Source organism: Saccoglossus kowalevskii, chromosome 21, assembly GCF_978046115.1.
Source record: "Saccoglossus kowalevskii chromosome 21, keSacKowa6.1, whole genome shotgun sequence".
Classification (NCBI taxonomy): Eukaryota; Metazoa; Hemichordata; class Enteropneusta; family Harrimaniidae; genus Saccoglossus; species Saccoglossus kowalevskii.
Window position 1 is genome coordinate 30,875,810 of NC_140661.1, and position 20,567 is coordinate 30,896,376.

The 20,567-nt window shown below is 36.5% G+C and overlaps 1 protein-coding gene across 1 annotated transcript in view; it reads right to left on the minus strand.

Annotated features, from left to right (window-relative positions):
- The window catches only part of LOC144358163 (uncharacterized), a 40,862-nt gene that overhangs the window by 10,761 nt on the left and 9,534 nt on the right, over positions 1 to 20,567 (minus strand). The window lies entirely within an intron of this gene.

Here is a 20,567-nt window from a genome sequence, read left to right on the forward strand (position 1 = left end):
TCCTATGGAGGCATTATGTGTCTGAATCTACTATGGATGAATTGTGTGTCTGAATCTATTATAGATGCATTGTGTGCCTGAATCTACTATGGATGCGTTGTGCTGAATCTACAATAGATACATTGTATGTCTGAATCTACTATGGATGCATTGTGTGTCTGAATCTACTAAGGATGGATTGTGTGTCTAAATCTACTATGGATACATTGTGTGTCTGAATCTACTATGGATACATTGTGTGTTTGAATCTACTATGGATGCATTGTGTGTCTGTATCTACTATTGATGCATTGTATGTCTGAATCTACTATGGATACATTGTATGTCTGAAATTACTATGGATACATTGTGTGTCTGAATCTACTATGGATGGATTGTATGTCTGAATCTACTATGGATACATTGTGTGTCTGCATCTACTATGAATACATTTTATGTCTGAATCTGCTATGGATACATCGTGTGTTTGAATCTACTATGGATACATTGTGTGTCTGAATCTACTATGGATGCATTGTGTTTCTTAATCTACTATGGATGCATTGTGTGTCTGAATCTACTATAGATACATTGTGTGTAGGAATCTACTATAGATGTATTGTGTGTCTGTTCTACTATGGATGCATTGTGTGTCTCAATCTACTATAGATGCATTGTGTGTCTGAATCTGCTATAGATATATTGTGTGTCTGAATGTACTATGGATGCATTATGTGTCTGAATCTCCTATGGAGGCATTATGTGTCTGAATCTACTATGGATGAATTGTGTGTCTGAATCTATTATAGATGCATTGTGTGCCTGAATCTACTATGGATGCGTTGTGCTGAATTTACAATAGATACATTGTATGTCTGAATCTACTATGGATGCATTGTGTGTCTGAATCTACTAAGGATGGATTGTGTGTCTAAATCTACTATGGATACATTGTGTGTCTGAATCTACTATGGATACATTGTGTGTTTGAATCTACTATGGATGCATTGTGTGTCTGTATCTACTATTGATGCATTGTATGTCTGAATCTACTATGGATACATTGTATGTCTGAAATTACTATGAATACATTTTATGTCTGAATCTACTATGGATGGATTGTATGTCTGAATCTACTATGGATACATTGTGTGTCTGCATCTACTATGAATACATTTTATGTCTGAATCTGCTATGGATACATCGTGTGTTTGAATCTACTATGGATACATTGTGTGTCTGAATCTACTATGGATGTATTGTGTTTCTTAATCTACTATGGATGCATTGTGTGTCTGAATCTACTATAGATACATTGTGTGTCTGTTCTACTATGGATGCATTGTGTGTCTCAATCTACTATAGATGCATTGTGTGTCTGAACCTGCTATGGATACATTGTATGTCTGTATCTGCCATGGATATATTGTGTGTCTAAATCTACTATGGATGCATTGTATGTCTGAATCTACTATAAATGCATTGTGTATCTGAATCTATTATAGATGCATAGTGTGCCTGAATCTGCTATAGATATATTGTGTGTCTGAATGTACTATGGATGCATTATGTGTCTGAATCTCCTATGGAGGCATTATGTGTCTGAATCTACTATGGATGAATTGTGTGTCTGAATCTATTATAGATGCATTGTGTGCCTGAATCTACTATGGATGCGTTGTGCTGAATCTACAATAGATACATTGTATGTCTGAATCTACTATGGATGCATTGTGTGTCTGAATCTACTAAGGATGGATTGTGTGTCTAAATCTACTATGGATACATTGTGTGTCTGAATCTACTATGGATACATTGTGTGTTTGAATCTACTATGGATGCATTGTGTGTCTGTATCTACTATTGATGCATTGTATGTCTGAATCTACTATGGATACATTGTATGTCTGAAATTACTATGGATACATTGTGTGTCTGAATCTACTATGGATGGATTGTATGTCTGAATCTACTATGGATACATTGTGTGTCTGCATCTACTATGAATACATTTTATGTCTGAATCTGCTATGGATACATCGTGTGTTTGAATCTACTATGGATACATTGTGTGTCTGAATCTACTATGGATGCATTGTGTTTCTTAATCTACTATGGATGCATTGTGTGTCTGAATCTACTATAGATACATTGTGTGTAGGAATCTACTATAGATGTATTGTGTGTCTGAATCTAATATAGATGCATTGTGTTTCTGAATCTACTATAGATACATTTGTGCTGAATCTACTATAGATACATTGTGTGTCTAATTCTTCTGTGGATGCACTGTGTGTCTGAACCTACTATGGATACACTGTCTATGTGAGTCTCCTATGGTTGCATTGTGTGTCTGAATCCGCTATGGATACATCGTGTGTCTGAATCCGCTATGGATACATCGTGTGTCTAAATCCGCTATGGATACATCGTGTGTCTGAATCCGCTATGGATACATTGTGTGTCTGTATCTACTATGAATGCATTGTGTGTCTGAATCTACTATTGATGCATTGTGTGTCTTGATCTACTATTAAAGGGTTGCGTGTCTGAATCTACTATACTATATATAGATGCATTGTGTTTCTGAATCTACTATTGATGCATTATATGTCTGAACTTACTATTGATGCATTGTGTGACTGAACCTACTATGGATACACTGCCTGTGTGAATCTCCTATGGATACATTGCGTGTCTGAATCTACTTTGGATGCGTTGTGTGTCTGAATCTACTATACTATATATAGATGCATTGTATGTCTGCATCTACTATGGATGCATTGTGTGTCTGAATCTACTATGGATGCATTGTGTGTCTGAATCTACTATGGATGGATTGTGTGTCTGAATCTACTATGGATGCACTGTGTGTCAGAAACTACTATGGATACACTGCCTGTGTGAATCTCCTATGGATACATTTTGTGTCTGAATCTACTATGGTTGCGTTGTGTGTCTGAATCTACTATACTATATATAGATGCATTATATGTCTGCATCAACTATTGATGCATTGTGTGTCTGCATCTGCTTTGGATGAGTTATGTGTCTGAATCTACTATGGATGCATTGTCTGTCTGAATCTACTATGAATGCATTGTATGTCTGAATCTACTATGGACACATTGTGTGTCTGAATCTACTATGGATAGATTTCGTGTCTGAATCTACAATAAGTACCTTATTTGTCAGAATCTACTATAGATGCATTATATGTCTGAATCTGCTATGGATACATTGTATGTCTGAATCTACCATGGATGCATTATATGTCTGAAGCTGCTATAGATGCATTGTACCGGTATGTCTGAATCTACTATGAATGCGTTGTGTGTCTTGATCTGCTATGAATGCATTATATGTCTGAATCTGCTATGGATGCATTGTGTGTCTGAATCTACTATGGATGCATTGTGTGTCTGAATCTGCTATGGACACAGTGTGTCTGAATTTATTATGGATTTATTATGAATCTGTGATGGATACATTGTGTGTCTGAATCTGCTATGGACACAGTGTGTCTGAATTTACTATGGATATACTGTGTGTCTGCATCTACTATTCATGCGTTGTGTGTCTGAACCTACTATAGATACATTGTGTGTCTGAATCTACTATGGTTGCATTGTGTGTCTGAATCTACTATGGATACACTGTGTGTCTGAACCTACTATGGATACACTGTCTGTGTGAATCTCCTATGGATGAATTGTGTGTAAGAATCTACTATAGATGCATTGTGTGTCTGAATCTACTATGGATGCATTGTGTGTCTGAATCTACTATGAATGCATTGTGTGTCTAAATCTCCTATGAATGCATTATATGTCTGAATCTACTATGAATGCATTGTGTGTCTGAATCTACTATGAATGCATTGTGTGTCTGAATCTGCTATGAATGCATTGTATGTCTGAATCTACTATGGACACATTGTGAGTCTGAATCTAATATAGATGCATTGTGTGTCTAAATCTGCTATGGATGCATTGTGTGTCTGAATCTACTATGGATGCATTGTGTGTCTGAATATACTATGGATGCATTATATGTCTGAATATGCTATGGATGCATTGTATGTCTGAATCTACTATAGATGCATTGTGTGTCTGAATCTACTATAGATGCATTGTGTTTCTGAATCTGCTATAGATACATTGTGTGTCTGAATGAGCTATCAATGCATTGTATGTCTGTATCTAGTATGGATGCATTGTGTGTCTGAACCTACTATGGATGCATTATGTGTCTGTTCTACTATGGATGCATTGTGTGTCTCAATCTACTATAGATGCATTGTGTGTCTGAATCTGCTATGGATACATTGTATGTCTGTATCTGCCATGGATATATTGCGTGTCTAAATCTACTATGGATGCATTGTATGTCTGAATCTACTATAAATGCATTGTGTATCTGAATCTATTATAGATGCATAGTGTGCCTGAATCTGCTATAGATATATTGTGTGTCTGAATGTACTATGGGTGCATCATGTGTCTGAATCTACTATGGATGCATTATGTGTCTGAATCTACTATGGATGAATTGTGTGTCTGAATCTATTATAGATGCATTGTGTGCTTGAATCTACTATGGATGCGTTGTGCTGAATCTACAATAGATACATTGTATGTCTTAATCTACTATGGATGCATTGTGTGTCTGAATCTACTAAGGATGGATTGTATGTCTCAATCTACTATGGATACATTGTGTGTCTGAATATACTATGGATACATTGTGTGTCTGAATCTATTATGGATGCATTGTGTGTCTGTATCTACTATTGATGCATTGTATGTCTGAATCTACTATGGATGCACTGTGTGACTGAACCTACTATGGATACACTGCCTGTGTGAATCTCCTATGGATACATTGCGTGTCTGAATCTACATTGGATGCGTTGCGTGTCTGAATCTACTATACTATATATAGATGCATTGTATGTCTGCATCTACTATGGATGCATTGTGTGTCTGAATCTACTATGCATGCATTGTGTGTCTGAATCTACTATGGATGGATTGTGTGTCTGAATCTACTATGGATGCACTGTGTGTCAGAACCTACTATGAATACACTGCCTGTGTGAATCTCCTATGGATACATTTTGTGTCTGAATCTACTATGGTTGCGTTGTATGTCTGAATCTACTATACTATATATGGATGCATTATATGTCTGCATCAACTATTGATGCATTGTGTGTCTGCATCTGCTTTGGATGAGTTATGTGTCTGAATCTACTATGGATGCATTGTGTGTCTGAATCTACTATGAATGCATTGTATGTCTGAATCTACTATGGACACATTGTGTGTCTGAATCTACTATGGATGGATTTCGTGTCTGAATCTACAATAAGTACATTATTTGTCAGAATCTACTATAGATGCATTATATGTCTGAATCTGCTATGGATGCATTGTATGTCTGAATCTACCATGGATGCATTATATGTCTGAATCTGCTATGGATGCATTGTACCAGTATGTCTGAATCTACTATGAATGCGTTTTGTGTCTGGATCTGCTATGAATGCATTATATGTCCGAATCTGCTATGGATGCATTGTGTGTCTGAATCTACTATGGATGCATTGTGTGTCTGAATCTACTATGGATGGATTGTGTGTCTGAATCTACTATGGATGCACTGTGTGTCAGAACCTACTATGAATACACTGCCAGTGTGAATCTCCTATGGATACATTTTGTGTCTGAATCTACTATGGTTGCGTTGTGTGTCTGAATCTACTATACTATATATGGATGCATTATATGTCTGCATCAACTATTGATGCATTGTGTGTCTGCATCTGCTTTGGATGAGTTATGTGTCTGAATCTACCATGGAAGCATTGTGTGTCTGAATCTACTATGAATGCATTGTATGTCTGAATCTACTATGGACACATTGTGTGTCTGAATCTACTATGGATGGATTTCGTGTCTGAATCTACAATAAGTACATTATTTGTCAGAATCTACTATAGATGCATTATATGTCTGAATCTGCTATGGATGCATTGTATGTCTGAATCTACCATGGATGCATTATATGTCTGAATCTGCTATGGATGCATTGTACCGGTATGTCTGAATCTACTATGAATGCGTTGTGTGTCTGGATCTGCTATGAATGCATTATATGTCTGAATCTGCTATGGACACAGTGTGTCTGAATTTACTATGGATATACTGTGTGTCTGCATCTACTATTCATGCGTTGTGTGTCTGAATCTACTATAGATACATTGTGTGTCTGAATCTACTATGGTTGCATTGTGTGTCTGAATCTACTATGGATGCATTGTGTGTCTGAATATACTATGGATGCATTATATGTCTGAATCTGCTATGGATGCATTGTATGTCTGAATCTACTATAGATGCATTGTGTGTCTGAATCTACTATAGATGCATTGTGTGTCTGAATCTGCTATAGATGCATTGTGTGTCTCAATGAGCCATCAATGCATTGTATGTCTGTATCTAGTATGGATGCATTGTGTGTCTGAACCTACTATGGATGCATTATGTGTCTGTTCTACTATGGATGCATTGTGTGTCTCAATCTACTATAGATGCATTGTGTGTCTGAATCTGCTATGGATACATTGTGTGTCTGAATCTACTATAAATGCATTGTGTATCTGAATCTGCTATAGATACATTGTGTGTATGAATGAGCTATCAATGCATTGTATGTCTGTATCTAGTATGGATGCATTGTGTGTCTGAATCTACTATGGATGCATTATGTGTCTGTTCTACTATGGATGCATTGTGTGTCTCAATCTACTATAGATGCATTGTGTGTCTGAATCTGCTATGGATACATTGTATGTCTGTATCTGCCATGGATACATTGTGTGTCTAAATCTACTATGGATGCATTGTATGTCTGAATCTACTATAAATGCATTGTGTATCTGAATCTATTATAGATGCATAGTGTGCCTGAATCTGCTATAGATATATTGTGTGTCTGAATCTACTATGGATGCATTATGTGTCTGAATCTACTATGGATGCATTATGTGTCTGAATCTACTATGGATGAATTGTGTGTCTGAATCTATTATAGATGCATTGTGTGCCTGAATCTACTATGGATGCGTTGTGCTGAATCTACAATAGATACATTGTATGTCTGAATCTACTATGGATGCATTGAGAGTCTGAATCTACTATAGATGCATTGTGTGTCTGAATCTACTATGGAGGAATTGCGTGTCTGAATCTACAATAAGTACATTATTTGTCAGAATCTACTATAGATGCATGATATGTCTGAATCTGCTATGGATGCATTGTATGTCTGAATCTAATATTTATGCATTATATGTCTGAATCTGCTATGGATGCATTGTATATCTGAATCTACTATGAATGCGTTGTGTGTCTGGATCTGCTATGAATGCATTATATGTCTGAATCTGCTATAGATGCATTGTGTGTCTGAATCTACTATGGATGCATTGTGTGTCTGAATATACTATGGATGCATTATATGTCTGAATCTGCTATGAATGCATTGTATGTCTGAATCTACTATAGATGCATTGTGTGTCTGAATCTACTATAGATGCATTGTGTGTCTGGATCTGCTATAGATACATTGTGTGTCTGAATGAGCTATCAATGCATTGTATGTCTGTATCTAGTATGGATGCATTGTGTGTCTGAATCTACTATGGATGCATTATGTGTCTGTTCTACTCTGGATGCATTGTGTGTCTCAATCTACTATAGATGCATTGTGTGTCTGAACCTGCTATGGATACATTGTATGTCTGTATCTGCCATGGATATATTGTGTGTCTAAATCTACTATGGATGCATTGTATGTCTGAATCTACTATAAATGCATTGTGTATCTGAATCTATTATAGATGCATAGTGTGCCTGAATCTGCAATAGATATATTGTGTGTCTGAATGTACTATGGATGCACTATGTGTCTGAATCTGCTATGGAGGCATTATGTGTCTGAATCTACTATGGATGAATTGTGTGTCTGAATCTATTATAGATGCATTGTGTGCCTGAATCTACTATGGATGCGTTGTGCTGAATCTACAATAGATACATTGTATGTCTGAATCTACTATAGATGCATTGTGTGTCTGAATCTACTATGAATGCATTGTGTGTCTGAATCTACTATGAATGCATTGTGTGTCTGAATCTACTATGGATGCATTGTGTGTCTGAATCTACTATGGATGCATTATATGTCTGAATCTGCTATGGATGCATTGTATGTGTGAATCTACTATAGATGCATTGTGTGTCTGAATCTACTATAGGTGCATTGTGTGTCTGAATCTGCTATAGATACATTGTGTGTATGAATGAGCTATCAATGCATTGTATGTCTGTATCTAGTATGGATGCATTGTGTGTCTGAATCTACTATGGATGCATTATGTGTCTGTTCTACTATGGATGCATTGTGTGTCTCAATCTACTATAGATGCATTGTGTGTCTGAATCTGCTATGGATACATTGTATGTCTGTATCTGCCATGGATACATTGTGTGTCTAAATCTTCTATGGATGCATTGTATGTCTGAATCTACTATAAATGCATTGTGTATCTGAATCTATTATAGATGCATAGTGTGCCTGAATCTGCTATAGATATATTGTGTGTCTGAATCTACTATGGATGCATTATGTGTCTGAATCTACTATGGATGCATTATGTGTCTGAATCTACTATGGATGAATTGTGTGTCTGAATCTATTATAGATGCATTGTGTGCCTGAATCTACTATGGATGCGTTGTGCTGAATCTACAATAGATACATTGTATGTCTGAATCTACTATGGATGCATTGTGTGTCTGAATCTACTATGAATGCATTGTGTGTCTGAATCTACTATGAATACATTGTATGTCTGAATCTACTATGGACACATTGTGAGTCTGAATCTACTATAGATGCATTGTGTATCTGAATCTACTATGGAGGAATTGCGTGTCTGAATCTACAATAAGTACATTATTTGTCAGAATCTACTATAGATGCATTATATGTCTGAATCTGCTATGGATGCATTGTATGTCTGAATCTAATATTTATGCATTATATGTCTGAATCTGCTATGGATGCATTGTATATCTGAATCTACTATGAATGCGTTGTGTGTCTGGATCTGCTATGAATGCATTATATGTCTGAATCTGCTACGGATGCATTGTGTGTCTGAATCTACTATGGATGCATTGTGTGTCTGAATATACTATGGATGCATTATATGTCTGAATCTGCTATGGATGCATTGTATGTCTGAATCTACTATAGATGCATTGTGTGTCTGAATCTATTATAGATGCATTGTGTGTCTGAATCTGCTATAGATACATTGTGTGTCTGAATGAGCTATCAATGCATTGTATGTCTGTATCTAGTATGGATGCATTGTGTGTCTGAATCTACTATGGATGCATTATGTGTCTGTTCTACTATGGATGCATTGTGTGTCTCAATCTACTATAGATGCATTGTGTGTCTGAACCTGCTATGGATACATTGTATGTCTGTATCTGCCATGGATATATTGCGTGTCTAAATCTACTATGGATGCATTGTATGTCTGAATCTACTATAAATGCATTGTGTATCTGAATCTATTATAGATGCATAGTGTGCCTGAATCTGCTATAGATATATTGTGTGTCTGAATGTACTATGGATGCATTATGTGTCTGAATCTCCTATGGAGGCATTATGTGTCTGAATCTACTATGGATGAATTGTTTGTCTGAATCTATTATAGATGAATTGTGTGCCTGAATCTACTATGGATGCGTTGTGCTGAATCTACAATAGATACATTGTATGTCTGAATCTACTATGGATGCATTGTGTGTCTGAATCTACTAAGGATGGATTGTGTGTCTAAATCTACTATGGATACATTGTTTGTCTGAATCTACTATGGATACATTGTGTGTTTGAATCTACTATGGATGCATTGTGTGTCTGTATCTACTATTGATGCATTGTATGTCTGAATCTACTATGGATACATTGTATGTCTGAAATTACTATGGATAGATTGTGTGTCTGAATCTACTATGGATGGATTGTATGTCTGAATCTACTATGGATACATTGCGTGTCTGCATCTACTATGAATACATTTTATGTCTGAATCTGCTATGGATACATCGTGTGTTTGAATCTACTATGGATACATTGTGTGTCTGAATCTACTATGGATGCATTGTGTTTCTTAATCTACTATGGATGCATTGTGTGTCTGAATCTACTATAGATACATTGTGTGTAGGAATCTACTATAGATGTATTGTGTGTCTGAATCTAATATAGATGCATTGTGTTTCTGAGTCTACTATAGATACATTGTGCTGAATCTACTATAGATACATTGTGTGTCTGATTCTACTGTGGATGCACTGTGTGTCTGAACCTACTATGGATACACTGTCTGTGTGAGTCTCCTATGGTTGCATTGTGTGTCTGAATCCGCTATGGATACATCGTGTGTCTGAATCCGCTATGGATACATCGTGTGTCTGTATCTGCCATGGATACATTGTGTGTCTAAATCTACTATGGATGCATTGTGTGTCTGTTCTACTATGGATGCATTGTGTGTCTCAATCTACTATAGATGCATTGTGTGTCTGAATCTGCTATGGATACATTGTATGTCTGTATCTGCCATGGATACATTGTGTGTCTAAATCTACTATGGATGCATTGTATGTCTGAATCTACTATAAATGCATTGTGTATCTGAATCTATTATAGATGCATAGTGTGCCTGAATCTGCTATAGATATATTGTGTGTCTGAATCTACTATGGATGCATTATGTGTCTGAATCTACTATGGATGCATTATGTGTCTGAATCTACTATGGATGAATTGTGTGTCTGAATCTATTATAGATGCATTGTGTGCCTGAATCTACTATGGATGCGTTGTGCTGAATCTACAATAGATACATTGTATGTCTGAATCTACTATGGATGCATTGTGAGTCTGAATCTACTATAGATGCATTGTGTGTCTGAATCTACTATGGAGGAATTGCGTGTCTGAATCTACAATAAGTACATTATTTGTCAGAATCTACTATAGATGCATGATATGTCTGAATCTGCTATGGATGCATTGTATGTCTGAATCTAATATTTATGCATTATATGTCTGAATCTGCTATGGATGCATTGTATATCTGAATCTACTATGAATGCGTTGTGTGTCTGGATCTGCTATGAATGCATTATATGTCTGAATCTGCTATAGATGCATTGTGTGTCTGAATCTACTATGGATGCATTGTGTGTCTGAATATACTATGGATGCATTATATGTCTGAATCTGCTATGAATGCATTGTATGTCTGAATCTACTATAGATGCATTGTGTGTCTGAATCTACTATAGATGCATTGTGTGTCTGGATCTGCTATAGATACATTGTGTGTCTGAATGAGCTATCAATGCATTGTATGTCTGTATCTAGTATGGATGCATTGTGTGTCTGAATCTACTATGGATGCATTATGTGTCTGTTCTACTCTGGATGCATTGTGTGTCTCAATCTACTATAGATGCATTGTGTGTCTGAACCTGCTATGGATACATTGTATGTCTGTATCTGCCATGGATATATTGTGTGTCTAAATCTACTATGGATGCATTGTATGTCTGAATCTACTATAAATGCATTGTGTATCTGAATCTATTATAGATGCATAGTGTGCCTGAATCTGCAATAGATATATTGTGTGTCTGAATGTACTATGGATGCACTATGTGTCTGAATCTGCTATGGAGGCATTATGTGTCTGAATCTACTATGGATGAATTGTGTGTCTGAATCTATTATAGATGCATTGTGTGCCTGAATCTACTATGGATGCGTTGTGCTGAATCTACAATAGATACATTGTATGTCTGAATCTACTATAGATGCATTGTGTGTCTGAATCTACTATGAATGCATTGTGTGTCTGAATCTACTATGAATGCATTGTGTGTCTGAATCTACTATGGATGCATTGTGTGTCTGAATCTACTATGGATGCATTATATGTCTGAATCTGCTACGGATGCATTGTATGTGTGAATCTACTATAGATGCATTGTGTGTCTGAATCTACTATAGATGCATTGTGTGTCTGAATCTGCTATAGATACATTGTGTGTATGAATGAGCTATCAATGCATTGTATGTCTGTATCTAGTATGGATGCATTGTGTGTCTGAATCTACTATGGATGCATTATGTGTCTGTTCTACTATGGATGCATTGTGTGTCTCAATCTACTATAGATGCATTGTGTGTCTGAATCTGCTATGGATACATTGTATGTCTGTATCTGCCATGGATACATTGTGTGTCTAAATCTTCTATGGATGCATTGTATGTCTGAATCTACTATAAATGCATTGTGTATCTGAATCTATTATAGATGCATAGTGTGCCTGAATCTGCTATAGATATATTGTGTGTCTGAATCTACTATGGATGCATTATGTGTCTGAATCTACTATGGATGCATTATGTGTCTGAATCTACTATGGATGAATTGTGTGTCTGAATCTATTATAGATGCATTGTGTGCCTGAATCTACTATGGATGCGTTGTGCTGAATCTACAATAGATACATTGTATGTCTGAATCTACTATGGATGCATTGTGTGTCTGAATCTACTATGAATACATTGTATGTCTGAATCTACTATGGACACATTGTGAGTCTGAATCTACTATAGATGCATTGTGTATCTGAATCTACTATGGAGGAATTGCGTGTCTGAATCTACAATATGTACATTATTTGTCAGAATCTACTATAGATGCATTATATGTCTGAATCTGCTATGGATGCATTGTATGTCTGAATCTAATATTTATGCATTATATGTCTGAATCTGCTATGGATGCATTGTATATCTGAATCTACTATGAATGCGTTGTGTGTCTGGATCTGCTATGAATGCATTATATGTCTGAATCTGCTACGGATGCATTGTGTGTCTGAATCTACTATGGATGCATTGTGTGTCTGAATATACTATGGATGCATTATATGTCTGAATCTGCTATGGATGCATTGTATGTCTGAATCTACTATAGATGCATTGTGTGTCTGAATCTATTATAGACGCATTGTGTGTCTGAATCTGCTATAGATACATTGTGTGTCTGAATGAGCTATCAATGCATTGTATGTCTGTATCTAGTATGGATGCATTGTGTGTCTGAATCTACTATGGATGCATTATGTGTCTGTTCTACTATGGATGCATTGTGTGTCTCAATCTACTATAGATGCATTGTGTGTCTGAACCTGCTATGGATACATTGTATGTCTGTATCTGCCATGGATATATTGCGTGTCTAAATCTACTATGGATGCATTGTATGTCTGAATCTACTATAAATGCATTGTGTATCTGAATCTATTATAGATGCATAGTGTGCCTGAATCTGCTATAGATATATTGTGTGTCTGAATGTACTATGGATGCATTATGTGTCTGAATCTCCTATGGAGGCATTATGTGTCTGAATCTACTATGGATGAATTGTTTGTCTGAATCTATTATAGATGAATTGTGTGCCTGAATCTACTATGGATGCGTTGTGCTGAATCTACAATAGATACATTGTATGTCTGAATCTACTATGGATGCATTGTGTGTCTGAATCTACTAAGGATGGATTGTGTGTCTAAATCTACTATGGATACATTGTGTGTCTGAATCTACTATGGATACATTGTGTGTTTGAATCTACTATGGATGCATTGTGTGTCTGTATCTACTATTGATGCATTGTATGTCTGAATCTACTATGGATACATTGTATGTCTGAAATTACTATGGATAGATTGTGTGTCTGAATCTACTATGGATGGATTGTATGTCTGAATCTACTATGGATACATTGCGTGTCTGCATCTACTATGAATACATTTTATGTCTGAATCTGCTATGGATACATCGTGTGTTTGAATCTACTATGGATACATTGTGTGTCTGAATCTACTATGGATGCATTGTGTTTCTTAATCTACTATGGATGCATTGTGTGTCTGAATCTACTATAGATACATTGTGTGTAGGAATCTACTATAGATGTATTGTGTGTCTGAATCTAATATAGATGCATTGTGTTTCTGAGTCTACTATAGATACATTGTGCTGAATCTACTATAGATACATTGTGTGTCTGATTCTACTGTGGATGCACTGTGTGTCTGAACCTACTATGGATACACTGTCTGTGTGAGTCTCCTATGGTTGCATTGTGTGTCTGAATCCGCTATGGATACATCGTGTGTCTGAATCCGCTATGGATACATCGTGTGTCTAAATCCGCTATGGATACATCGTGTGTCTGAATCCGCTATGGATACATTGTGTGTCTGTATCTACTATGAATGCATTGTGTGTCTGAATCTACTATTGATGCATTGTGTGTCTTGATCTACTATTAATGCGTTGTGTGTCTGAATCTACTATACTATATATAGATGCATTGTGTTTCTGAATCTACTATTGATGCATTATATGTCTGAATCTACTATGGATGCATTGTGTGTCTGAATCTACTATGGATGGATTGTGTGTCTGAATCTACTATGGATGCACTGTGTGTCAGAACCTACTATGGATACACTGCCTGTGTGAATCTCCTATGGATACATTTTGTGTCTGAATCTACTATGGTTGCGTTGTGTGTCTGAATCTACTATACTATATATAGATGCATTATATGTCTGCATCAACTATTGATGCATTGTGTGTCTGCATCTGCTTTGGATGAGTTATGTGTCTGAATCTACTATGGATGCATTGTGTGTCTGAATCTACTATGAATGCATTGTATGTCTGAATCTACTATGGACACATTGTGTGTCTGAATCTACTATGGATGGATTTCGTGTCTGAATCTACAATAAGTACCTTATTTGTCAGAATCTACTATAGATGCATTATATGTCTGAATCTGCTATGGATGCATTGTATGTCTGAATCTACCATGGATGCATTATATGTCTGAATCTGCTATGGATGCATTGTACCGGTATGTCTGAATCTACTATGAATGCGTTGTGTGTCTGGATCTGCTATGAATGCATTATATGTCTGAATCTGCTATGGATGCATTGTGTGTCTGAATCTACTATGGATGCATTGTGTGTCTGAATCTGCTATGGACACAGTGTGTCTGAATTTATTATGGATTTATTATGAATCTGCGATGGATACATTGTGTGTCTGAATCTGCTATGGACACAGTGTGTCTGAATTTACTATGGATATACTGTGTGTCTGCATCTACTATTCATGCGTTGTGTGTCTGAATGTACTATAGATACATTGTGTGTCTGAATCTACTATGGTTGCATTGTGTGTCTGAATCTACTATGGATACACTGTGTGTCTGAACGTACTATGGATACACTGTCTGTGTGAATCTCCTATGGATGAATTGTGTGTAAGAATCTACTATAGATGCATTGTGTGTCTGAATCTACTATGGATGCATTGTGTGTCTGAATCTACTATGAATGCATTGTGTGTCTGAATCTCCTATGAATGCATTATATGTCTGAATCTACTATGAATGCATTGTGTGTCTGAATCTACTATGAATGCATTGTGTGTCTGAATCTGCTATGAATGCATTGTATGTCTGAATCTAATATGGACACATTGTGAGTCTGAATCTACTATAGATGCATTGTGTGTCTAAATCTGCTATGGATGCATTGTGTGTCTGAATCTACTATGGATGCATTGTGTGTCTGAATATACTATGGATGCATTATATGTCTGAATCTGCTATGGATGCATTGTATGTCTGAATCTACTATAGATGCATTGTGTGTCTGAATCTACTATAGATGCATTGTGTGTCTGAATCTGCTATAGATACATTGTGTGTCTGAATGAGCTATCAATGCATTGTATGTCTCTATCTAGTATGGATGCATTGTGTGTCTGAACCTACTATGGATGAATTGTGTGTCTGAATCTATTATAGATGCATTGTGTGCTTGAATCTACTATGGATGCGTTGTGCTGAATCTACAATAGATACATTGTATGTCTTAATCTACTATGGATGCATTGTGTGTCTGAATCTACTAAGGATGGATTGTATGTCTCAATCTACTATGGATACATTGTGTGTCTGAATCTACTATGGATACATTGTGTGTCTGAATCTATTATGGATGCATTGTGTGTCTGAATCTACTATTGATGCATTGTATGTCTGAATCTACTATATATGCACTGTGTGACTGAACCTACTATGGATACACTGCCTGTGTGAATCTCCTATGGATACATTGCGTGTCTGAATCTACTTTGGATGCGTTGTGTGTCTGAATCTACTATACTATATATAGATGCATTGTATGTCTGCATCTACTATGGATGCATTGTGTGTCTGAATCTACTATGGATGCATTGTGTGTCTGAATCTACTATGGATGGATTGTGTGTCTGAATCTACTATGGATGCACTGTGTGTCAGAACCTACTATGAATACACTGCCTGTGTGAATCTCCTATGGATACATTTTGTGTCTGAATCTACTATGGTTGCGTTGTGTGTCTGAATCTACTATACTATATATGGATGCATTATATGTCTGCATCAACTATTGATGCATTGTGTGTCTGCATCTGCTTTGGATGAGTTATGTGTCTGAATCTACTATGGATGCATTGTGTGTCTGAATCTACTATGAATGCATTGTATGTCTGAATCTACTATGGACACATTGTGTGTCTGAATCTACTATGGATGGATTTCGTGTCTGAATCTACAATAAGTACATTATTTGTCAGAATCTACTATAGATGCATTATATGTCTGAATCTGCTATGGATGCATTGTATGTCTGAATCTACCATGGATGCATTATATGTCTGAATCTGCTATGGATGCATTGTACCGGTATGTCTGAATATACTATGAATGCGTTGTGTGTCTGGATCTGCTATGAATGCATTATATGTCTGAATCTGCTATGGATGCATTGTGTGTCTGAATCTACTATGGATGCATTGTGTGTCTGAATCTGCTATGGACACAGTGTGTCTGAATTTATTATGGATTTATTATGAATCTGCGATGGATACATTGTGTGTCTGAATCTGCTATGGACACAGTGTGTCTGAATTTACTATGGATATACTGTGTGTCTGCATCTACTATTCATGCGTTGTGTGTCTGAATCTACTATAGATACATTGTGTGTCTGAATCTACTATGGTTGCATTGTGGGTCTGAATCTACTATGGATACACTGTGTGTCTGAACCTACTATGGATACACTGTCTGTGTGAATCTCCTATGGATGAATTGTGTGTAAGAATCTACTATAGATGCATTGTGTGTCTGAATCTACTATGGATGCATTGTGTGTCTGAATCTACTATGAATGTATTGTGTGTCTGAATCTCCTATGAATGCATTACATGTCTGAATCTACTATGAATGCATTGTGTGTCTGAATCTACTATGAATGCATTGTGTGTCTGAATCTGCTATGAATGCATTGTATGTCTGAATCTACTATGGACACATTGTGAGTCTGAATCTACTATAGATGCATTGTGTTTCTGAATCTGCTATGGATGCATTGTGTGTCTGAATCTACTATGGATGCATTGTGTGTCTGAATATACTATGGATGCATTATATGTATGAATCTGCTATGGATGCATTGTATGTCTGAATCTACTATAGATGCATTGTGTGTCTGAATCTACTATAGATGCATTGTGTGTCTGAATCTGCTATAGATACATTGTGTGTCTGAATGAGCTATCAATGCATTGTATGTCTGTATCTAGTATGGATGCATTGTGTGTCTGAACCTACTATGGATGCATTATGTGTCTGTTCTACTATGGATGCATTGTGTGTCTCAATCTACTATAGATGCATTGTGTGTCTGAATCTGCTATGGATACATTGTATGTCTGAATCTACTATAAATGCATTGTGTATCTGAATCTATTATAGATGCATAGTGTGCCTGAATCTGCTATAGATATATTGTGTGTATGAATGTACTATGGATGCATTATGTGTCTGAATCTACTATGGATGCATTATGTGTCTGAATCTACTATGGATGAATTGTGTGTCTGAATCTATTATAGATGCATTGTGTGCCTGAATCTACTATGGATGCGTTGTGCTGAATCTACAATAGATACATTGTATGTCTTAATCTACTATGGATGCATTGTGTGTCTGAATCTACTAAGGATGGATTGTATGTCTCAATCTACTATGGATACATTGTGTGTCTGAATCTACTATGGATACATTGTGTGTCTGAATCTATTATGGATGCATTGTGTGTCTGTATCTACTATCGATGCATTGTATGTCTGAATCTACTATGGATACATTGTATGTCTGAATTTACTGTGGATACATTGTGTGTCTGAATCTACTATGGATGGATTGTATGTCTGAATCTACTATGGATACATTGTGTGTCTGCATCTAATATGAATACATTTTATGTCTGAATCTACTATGGATACATCGTGTGTTTGAATCTACTATGGATACATTGTGTGTCTGAATCTACTATGGATGCATTGTGTTTCTTAATCTACTATGGATACATTGTGTGTCTGAATCTACTATAGATACATTGTGTGTAGGAATCTACTATAGATGTATTGTGTGTCTGAATCTACTATAGATGCATTGTGTTTCTGAATCTACTATAGATACATTGTCCTGAATCTACTATAGATACATTGTGTGTCTGATTCTACTGTGGATGCACTGTGTGTCTGAACCTACTTTGGATACACTGTCTGTGTGAGTCTCCTATGGTTGCATTGTGTGTCTGAGTCCGCTATGGATACATCGTGTGTCTGAATCCGCTATGGAAACATCGTGTGTCTAAATCCGCTATGGATACATCGTGTGTCTGAATCCGCTATGGATACATTGTGTGTCTGTATCTACTATGAATGCATTGTGTTTCTGAATCTACTATTGATGCATTATGTGTCTGAAATTACTATTGATGCATTGTGTGTCTGAATCTACTATGGATGCACTGTGTGGCTGAACCTACTATGGATACACTGCCTGTGTGATTCTCCTATGGATACATTGCGTGTCTGAATCTACTTTGGATGCGTTGTGTGTCTGAATCTACTATACTATATATAGATGCATTGTATGTCTGCATCTACTATGGATTCATTGTGTGTCTGAATCTACTATGGATGCATTGTGTGTCTGAATCTACTATGGATGGATTGTGTGTCTGAATCTACTATGGATGCACTGTGTGTCAGAACCTACTATGGATACACTGCCTGTGTGAATCTTCTGTGGATACATTTTGTGTCTGAATCTACTATGGTTGCGTTGTGTGTCTGAATTTACTATACTATATATAGATGCATTATATGTCTGCATCTACTATTGATGCATTGTGTGTCTGCATCTGCTTTGGATGCGTTATGTGTCTGAATCTACTATGGACACATTGTGTGTCTGAATCTACTATGGATGGATTTCGTGTCTGAATCTACAATAAGTACATTATTTGTCAGAATCTACTATAGATGCATTATATGTCTGGATCTGCTATGGATGCATTGTATGTCTGAATCTACCATGGATGCATTATATGTCAGAATCTGCTTTGGATACATTGTACCGGTATGTCTGAATCTACTATGAATGCGTTGTGTGTCTGGATCTGCTATGAATGCATTATGTGTCTGGATCTGCTATGAATGCATATTATGTCTGAATCTGCTATGGATGCATTGTGTGTCTGAATCTACTATGGATGCATTGTGTGTCTGAATCTGCTATGGACACAGTGTGTCTGAATTTATTATGGATTTATTATGAATCTGCGATGGATACATTGTGTGTCTGAATCTGCTATGGACACAGTGTGTCTGAATTTACTATGGATATACTGTGTGTCTGCATCTACTATTCATGCGTTGTGTGTCTGATTCTACTATAGATACATTGTGTGTCTGAATCTACTATGGATGCATTGTGTGTCTGAATCTACTATGGATGCACTGTGTGTCTGAACCTACTAAGGATACACTGTCTGTGTGAATCTCCTATGGATGAATTGTGTGTATGAATCTACTATAGATGCATTGTGTGTCTGAATCTACTATGGATGCATTGTGTGTCTGAATCTACTATGAATGCATTGTGTGTCTGAATCTCCTATGAATGCATTATGTGTCTGAATCTACTATGGACACATTGTGTGTCTGAATCTACTATGGACGGATTTCGTGTCTGAATCTACAATAAGTACATTATTTGTCAGAATCTACTATAGATGCATTATATGTCTGGATCTGCTATGGATGCATTGTATGTCTGAATCTACCATGGATGCATTATATGTCAGAATCTGCTATGGATGTATTGTACCGGTATGTCTGAATCTACTATGAATGCGTTGTGTGTCTGGATCTGCTATGAATGCATTATGTGTCTGGATCTGCTATGAATGCATTATATGTCTGAATCT